The following is a 9376-nucleotide window of genomic DNA, read 5'->3' on the forward strand; positions in this document are numbered from 1 at the left end:
CAATGATAAAAAGCTTTCTACAAGGTAAAAATAACCTAAACACTAAAGCCCTTAAAAATCTTTGGCCATCCTTTGGTGTTACTTTGAATTTTTTAAAGGACACATCCATAAAATGTTATCTATTACTTATTTACAACTATTTGTGAATTTTCTATGTAATGTATATATTTTTTTAAAAGAAAAAATGGGTAGATGTTTTTTTGGATATAGGTTTTTGCAATCACTCCATGTATCCTGCTCCGTGTATTCTACTTCCTCTCGTGGGTAGAACGGCAGTCAGTCTTGCTTTCTTCTCTCAGTCAGGTCATTGAATCCAACCAAAGATGGAGGGGGCAAGGGACTCCATTAGAGCATCACACATTACACTGATACGTGCAATGCTCTTCTCTGGACATCTTTATCTAGACCAGGCATGGCCAACCTGCGACTCTCCAGCTGTTGTAAAACTACAACTCCCACCATGCCCTGCTGTAGGCTGCTAGCTGTAGGCAGTCTGAGCATGCTGGGAGTTATAGTTTTGCAACAGCTGGAGAGCCTCAGGTTGGCCATCCCTGATCTAGACCTTTCAAGAGAATAATAGAACTGTCATACTGTTATCCTAATTCTGCACCTACTATTATGATGATTACCCTTCAGATGACACCTTCCCCTCATAGCAGCAACTGACAATAGATTACTTATCTATATAGTAGGTCTTATCATTTGTGCTGACTGCTACAGCAGGACAATATCTTGCATTCAGCTCTTTTGTTTCATAAATTTTTATTTTATAACATAGTATTTAATTTTTTAATGGTATAGTATTACTGAAAAGAAAACGAAAAGCAGCCAAATATTCAAAGAAAATGTTTTCTATGAATATTGATTTAAAAAAAAATACCCTTTTCTGATGGAAGTGTCCCTCTAAGTATCCCCACCAGTATACTGCTAGGGACTGACCGGCTACAGATTCCTAAAGTGAAGTTTTGGTGAATTTTTATTTTTATTTTTTCAAAACAGGGATGGATCCACACAGGAAAAGTAAATGGCTGGCTATGCATAATAACTGGTTGTAGCATGACACATTTTTAACTGATGAAGAACAGCCGTAGTCCACAGCATGCTCTAGAATGCATGGACTACTAGCCATCACTCCACCAAGTGTCATTCAGCAGAAAGTTCTTATGTAACCTCAACCTAATGGGAAGATGAATGTATACTGCTTTTATTTGTGGATGTGGCTTTTGACCAGATCACACAACTTAGTTTGGTGCATTCTTTATTTCAAAGAATAGATGTATCAGATGTATATTTACACTTTAATACAGAAATACTGCCCTACATAACATAACACCATAAGAAGATGAGTGTTTTTTTTTTTTAAACGTTACCTATAATTATTTCATTAGTTCCTCCTTCCCCTAGAATTTAAAAAAATTCATAATTATGCTCATTTTAAAACGAGATTTCAGGAGCACTTTTTTAAGTAGGTGGACCCATGCACACGACGTACTGTGTATTATATACTGTTTAAGTCACCATTATGACTTGTTTTAGGAAAATGGTAATCTTTATTTTCACAGCACCAACATATTACACAATACAAAATACAAAAGAGAAACTTAGCACCTCCTAAAAAAGTTAAATAAATGGGAACATAAGCTGCAAACTAAAGGTTATGGCCACATGTTAGATAAATGCTGCCCATTCTCTGCAGTGGAATTCCATGTCGAAAATCTGTATTGTTTACGGAAGCAACCAAGTGGATGAGATTTTCATAACTTATCCACATGCTTTGGACTTTTTGCAAGAAAATGAACACACAGCTTGACATTTGGTGTGGATTTTTAAGCATGTCAATTAATGTTACAGATTTTGCAATGCAGCAAAACCACAGCATTTCTGCAATTATTTCTGAGACTAAATCTGCACCATTTGGTGTGAATTGTGCAACTACAGAATATACGCAAATAATAATGTGTGGTCATACCCTTGAAGTCACGAAAAGGAATACGTAGTTAAATTGCAACTGATAAAAGCAAGCGAACATTCGGTGCGATACAGGTGAAACTCGAAAAATTATCGTGCAAAAGTTCATTTATTTCAGTAATGCAACTTAAAATTAGAATATTGTGAAAAGGTTCAATATTCTAGGCTCAGTTAGCTAGTCAGCTAATTAATCCATACCCCCTGAGTAAAGGGTACCTGAGATTGTGACTTTGGGTTTTCTGAAGCTGTAAGCCATAATTGTCCAAATTATAACAAATAAAGGATTGCGTGTAATGAGTCTATCTCATATGTTAGTTTCACCTTTTAAAAAGACCCTGCTCCTAAGAGCTGACAATCTAAAGGAAAATCATCTTGGTAGTTATAGGCTGTAAAAACTCTGGCAGAGCTATAATGATTGTTGATGTTTTACATTGGAGAAGGTTAGGGGGAACCCCACTGTCAGTCAAATTTCCAGTTAAGCTATAGCTCTGGTCCAGATGCATACTTTGGATTGAATGCAACTTCTGTGGACTGCAGTTGTCACTCAGTATTTAAAAACTGAGTTACACTTCAAAAAAGTTTCCATGAAGTCCAAAGCTAAGTCACTAAAGAGGCTTTCCCACCAATTAATATATTCATGATATTTTTTTTATTGTTGTTGACCCAGTGAAGTGTTATGCCACCTGACATTAAAAGTGTAAAACAATGTACATCTCTACCTACTGAGCTTACTGCTGGTGGTCACACATGCTCAGTCACTCTCCCCACAGCCAAGTTCCTCCATAGTGATCCTATGCTCACTGCATAGAAGACACTAGAAATAACCTCTGCAATATCAGGGCAGTACAAAAAATAAGAAGGGACTACATTGTGAGCTGCCAGAGGATGATGGAGACAGATTCTTGCTCCATGGACCAGCAGTAAAACATTAGCAGCAGTACCAAGAGGGACACATGGAAGAAAAAAACATAAAATGTTTTTATGCTAGAAATACTGTTACTTAAAAACAATTGCTAGAATGCCTTCAGGGCTTCTGTTATGAAGATGACTCATGTTATAACCCCTTTAACTAATTAGTTAAAACTGTACAAATACATGCTTTATTTTTAATTTTATTTTTACTTTTTTAACCATGGTTGACCTTGAATTTAACTAACCAAACAAGAAAACTGACTATTAGTAAAATATAGAGCAATATAGTAACTTTAATAATAGGATAAAGATAAATACAAGCAACTGCCCAGTGCTTTCATATAATGTGGGGAAAGGAGGAATAAAGAGAATTCAACTGGGGAAAGTTTTTTATTATTATTTTTAACTAGAAACAGTTCCCAGATGGCCAGTTTGTGTTTGCTGATATACAACTAGGTTTGCATCAGAATTTTATATAAAAGTATTCACAAATCTATATTGAATTCTCTGTTCTGGACCTTATCTTTGTTTTAAATTCAGAAATAATACAATGTGGAAACTACTATTACTATAGGAAGCAGTTCTACAAACACATGCTAAACTTAGCATGCACTAATGTTTTTGTCTCATTTTTTATTTTTGGCATAATGATGTCACTTTCAACTATTGCCAGTGTGTGAACCCAGCCTTACTGTGCAAAATACACATAACTGCACTAAAAGTTGGCATAGTACTTGCTAAGCGCAACATTTGTATGGTCATTTAACATGTCTTCAAAATGTAATTACTGATGTCCGCTGGCAAGTAAAACCAGTAATAGTTATATTTTAGATGTTAATTTACTGTATATTATGACAGATAAGGATGTAGTTAGGCATTTTAGCAGTAAAACACATACCTAAAATGATCATGAAATATTCCTTAAGAAATAACAATAATAACAATTATCCGAATAATAATGATAATAATAATAATAATAATAATAATTTTATGTTCCTTAATTTCTCATATAAAAATGTAAATGTGCTATCTACCTATTTGCTGATGATGGAAGAGAGCAGGAACAATTACATATATTGTTCTTTGGAAGATAATTAGAATTATTTAAGTGCACTAATACAGAATGACAAGCCTTTATGCGATGGTGGATTCCGCAGAAAGAAATAATTTTACATTAATGTACATACATTGTTGAAGGATAAATCGCTGGTGCTTCTATTAATTTTGTTGTCTGAGTGCTTCTCAAGAAGAAGAATACATTTCAATTTGACTGGATGTTTTTCACTACAAAAAAAAAAAAAAAGAAAGAGCGAAAGAAAGGGAAAGGGCTAATGGGAGTCCAGAGAAGGAAATGAATAAAATATGAGAACATGGAAATGCTCACACAAATTGTAAATGGGAACATAATTTGGAATCAAAGGATATGATGACGAATAAGAACCAATTGGCCCATATAAACTTCAAGGCTTGCTTACAATCACAGAGAGGTCACCATGCTGGTGCGCACATACTGCATACAGATGTAACTGTGGGACGAAGCCAAAAACATCCACAATAGCAGGAGAACGACACACATTACTGTCATTCATACACCACAGCTACTTTGAATATACATGCCTTTCCCCTCACATATTTAGTGACTGTTAATAGTTATAATACTGAACACTCTGTGCAATCATTTTAATTCAAGTAAGCTTTCTTTGAGTATAATGAATTACACTTGTTTCAACGGCCGGTACAATCATTTTAGAAAATATCCTTACACTACTTGTTATTTCCAGCTTCCTAAAGGGGTTGTCTCACTTCAGCAATTGCATGTATCATGTAGAGAAAGTTAATACAAGGCACTTACTAATGTATTGTTATTGTCCATTTTGTTCCTTTGCTGGCTGGATTCATTTTCCATTACATTATACATTTCTCATTTCCATGGTTGTGAGCACCCTTCAATCCAGCAGCGGTGGTCTTACTTGCACATTATTGGAAAAAGCACCAGACTCTCTCGTGGCCTTAACCACGGGAGTGAGCATAGTTCAGCACTTTTTCCCACAGTGTGCAAGCACGACCACAATTGCTGGATTGCAGGGTGGTCGCAACCATAGAGACAAGCAGTGTATAATGTGATGGAAAAATGAATCCAGCCAGCAACGGAAGCAATATGGACAATCACAATACATTACTAAGTGGCTTGTATTAACTTTCTCCACATGATACATGACATTTGCTGAAGTGAGACAACCCCGTTTAGGCAAGTAGTAGTATGAGGAGATATATAGGATAGTCAATTCACTAGTGTAAATGAATGAGTTCTGTAAGAAGACAAATCTATAAGGTAGATAAATACAGTTAGTTCTTCGACCATTTTTCCTTTGATCTTAATTGAACAAGAGTAGTGATTAAAGGCAACCTGTCCAGTTGAACATATAGTCTGCCAGAATCAGCCGGAGGTGCTGGGCAGATTGATTTATAATTTTTGGGGAAAAGGTTCAATAGAACTTGTAATTTAATCATTTAAATTCCTGCTTATTCTGTGCTTAGGAATCCAGTGGGCGGTCCTACTCAGTGATTGACAGCTATATTGGGAACTCGATAACTAATAAGATCACCCACTGGAGCAGTTCTGGAGCATCTTAAAGGGAATGTGTCATCAGACAATGACCTATTGTTTAAATCGCATTTTTATGTTTAACATATTTTTAAAGAATGTTTGATGATGTTATTTTTAATTTTCCATGTCAATATTTATATTTAAAACCCACCCATTAATTCCTGCAGTTTCCACACTGGCCACTAAGCCTAATAATTGGTGCCAGTTCTTGACCTGTACAGATCACTTTACTGCAGTTATCTGCTTATCTGTCATTCTAATCCTGCCTGTAATGATATCACCACTGTGTATAGATAAAACAGGATCCAGCATTCACAATAGGTGATTAGATATTATTTCCTTGTACAATGACCTCTGCACAGGCCACAGAGCATGTCCAGAAAACTCTCCCTCCTGACCATTGTGTCTATGGCCCATGTGGCTGCCATGAAGCAATTTTCTTAATGTTTTCTAAATGCTGTTAAGAAAAGCTCAGGCAAAAATCTGAAAGCAGAAAATAAAAACAGATTAAAAATAGAGGAGATGTATTATCTGGTTTTAACAGACAGATATAATTTTTGATGACACATTTCCTTTAACCCCTTCCCAATGTTTAAAGATGGCACCCACTCATGAGTGGAGCGAGCACTAGAGCCGCTGGGTGCCTTCTGTTTTAAACTTCAGGAATCTGGGACAAATGTCCGCAACCAGCGGCAACACCGATCGTGGACATTTAAACCTACAGATGCCGTGGTGAAACGTAAACCCAGAAGTGTGTGCTTCCTGGTGTGCTCCGGCAGATACCGTGTGCAGCAGCTTCTGTCCTCTTGAATGAACAGAAGCTTCCGCACATTAGTTCCTACAGAGCACTTGCATGTGGTAGAGCTCCATAGGAACATTGTGCATTTCTTATACACTCCAATGCTAATTCCAAAAAGAAAAAGTAGAATCCAGCTTCCCATAAAAGAAAAAGCTTTATTTCCTTGTATAAAAATATCCACACATCATATACAAAAACTTTGTCTACGCGTTTCAGACCTTAGAAATAGCGGTCCTTCATCATGACATACAAAAGTTAAAATAAAGTCCCTCTCTTATAGTGATGGGCCGGGTTTCACCTAATTAAATCCCCCACCCCACCTGTACACCCACAGAGAGGAAAAGAAAAAAACTCCTTCTACAAAACAGAAAAAAACCATAGGTTATCTGTATTGGAGAACGAAATCGTGCTTCTTATTCAGACCGCTTGGAAAACAGGTTCCTAACTTAAACATTCAATACGTTTCTCTACTCAATAATTTCTGTCTGTGATCACCTCCTCTAATCGGAGCACACACCCTTTCTATGCCCTGTACCGCAAATGCCGACGTGTTTCCTTTATGAACAGTGGCAAAATGTAATGAAGCCTCTCAGTGGCGTAGCTAGAAATGACTGGGTCCCACAGCAAATTTTTGAATGGGGCCCCTCTCCCGCAGTAATTTTTTTGCAGCCTCTTCCTTTCATGCCGCCCCCATTCCTGTGGCCAGTAAAGATCGCTCTCTCAGACCAGGCCCGGCAGCTGTTCCATCCGTCTATACTGCCACTGTATATAATTTCATTGTGTAATACTGTTGAGGGGGCCCTGACAAAATCTTTTGTCCTCCTCCTCCTGGATGGGCCCCTTCTGGGTCAGGGCCCCAAAGCAGCCGCTTCCCCTATAGCTACGCCCCTGAAGCCGCTGACACATTCCTAGTTGTATAATGACGGATATCAGATAAGCGTTTCCTGATTCTCACCTTGATCTGATTAGTCGTACAGCCCACATATTGTAGCTGGCACTCCCTGCAAGTTATGACATAAACAGCAAAATCCGTATAGCTACCTCCATTGGCTGTAGAGGTGATTGATTGATACATTTATGAAATTGCAGCATATACTGTACATCTATTGCTGCCACATTTATAACAGCCCTTATATATTACCCACGTGGGTTTTTTAGTTTTCATACCTTGATCAAGAAATAAACTCGGGCTGACCCTCTGACCAATGGTAGGAGCTTTTCGTGCTACACATTCAATACCTGCCGATACTACATTTTCCCACTCTCTGTCATGATTCTAAACCGGTAAGTGTCGCTGTATGATATTGCTGATCTCCCCAAATTCCTCACTGAATCTTGTAACAAAGGTAAAGGGACGTGCTTTACGTTTCATAATGCTGTCCCTGACCGTATTAACAAAACATGTTTTCAAACCTCTTTTACTGATCTTATTTTTTTATCTTTGTTTGACTGTTAAGTACTAAAGAAACCCTATCTTGTGTCAGTGCCCACTGCTTCACTCTCTTGATATTCTGCTCAGTGTAGTATCTTGCCCGCAATCTTGTTGCAATGTTCTCTGCTTCCTGTGAAAACAGGGGGACATTTGAGCAGTTGCTTCTAGTCCTAGTCATCTCTCCCTTTGGGATATTTTTGATGACATGTGCAGGATGGCACGAAGTCGCCAAAAGTATCGTATTGCCTGCTGACTCTTTCCTGTGTGTGTATGTCAGAACACTGGCCATTTTGCTATCGGCCTTTAAACAAAGATCTAAAAAAAACTATCGTTTTTTTAGATCTGTGTTTAAAGGCTGATAGCAAAATGGCCAGTGTTTTAACATCAATCACCTCTACAATATAATACAACAGGAGGTGATCACAGACAGAAATTATTGAGTAGAGAAACTTATTGGATGTTTAGGTTAGGAACCTGTTTCCCAAGTGGTCTGAATAAGAAGCATGATTTACTTCTCCAATACAGATAGCCTATGGGGTTGTAGAAGGAGTTTTTTTCTTTTCCTCTCTGTAGGTGTACAGGTGGGGTGGGGGATTTAATTAGGTGAAACCCAGCCCATCACTATAAGAGAGGGAATTTATTCTAACTTTTGTATGTCATGATTAAGGACCGCTATTTCTAAGCTCTGATACTTACATGGTCGTGTCCAGGACTTCTTTCCGTGCCTCCCAGAGAAAGCTCACAGGTGAGTGCTGCAGTTGGTGTCTTTACATTGACTCCAATGCAATGCTAATGCATTGGAGTGTATGAGAGAATCTATCTAATGATTACTTGTTATAGTTCCCTATGGGAAACAAAAAAATAGGATGTGTCTTAAAAAAAAAAAAAAAAATCACCCCATTTGGAATATTTTTCCAGCTATCCACTACGTCACATACAATATAAAATGGTCGAATTAGAAAGTGCAACTTGTCCCGCAAAAAACAAGCCCTCATATGGCTATCTGAATGGAAGAAAAAAAAAAAGTTATAGCCCCAGAAAGGCAGGGAGTGAAAAATGAAAATGCAAAAATGAAAAACCCTTAATTAATGTATGTGTATAGACCATACAAAATACAGGTTTAAAGGGTTATTTACACCTAACACATGTATGGCATACCCATAGCTGGATAGGTGGGAAATGGACTAACACTTTAATTTTAACTTCATGTCATCGAGTGATCATTATATGGTTGTTATATGTTTTTTTTTCTTATCATCTCCTTATAAGTGTTGCTTTAAAAGTATAAAAGTACATAAAATTCCTATGTACACCTTTACATGATTAATCGCTTTCCCTGTTGTCAGGCTTTGATAAGGTCTGCTACCAAGCAGTCAATTTCAGACCTGGAGCAAGTAAGGACAATAAAAAGAAAAGTCAAAACTTGTCATTGGCTAATGCACCGAGGCGTACAAGCACACATTTCTTCCAGTAAAGCAATTGATTGCTGGTGACTTGAGTAGAACGATCACACTACTATGATTTGCCTGTATAGCTTTAGACATTAAGGTAAACTTTGGAAATGTTACCGTCTCTGGCAGCATGTCATACAGCAGGAGGGGCTAAGCAGATTGACAGTCCAGAGGTGAGTCCAATGCAATGATTGACAGGCTTCCTT

Source organism: Bufo gargarizans, chromosome 1, assembly GCF_014858855.1.
Source record: "Bufo gargarizans isolate SCDJY-AF-19 chromosome 1, ASM1485885v1, whole genome shotgun sequence".
Classification (NCBI taxonomy): domain Eukaryota; kingdom Metazoa; phylum Chordata; class Amphibia; order Anura; family Bufonidae; genus Bufo; species Bufo gargarizans.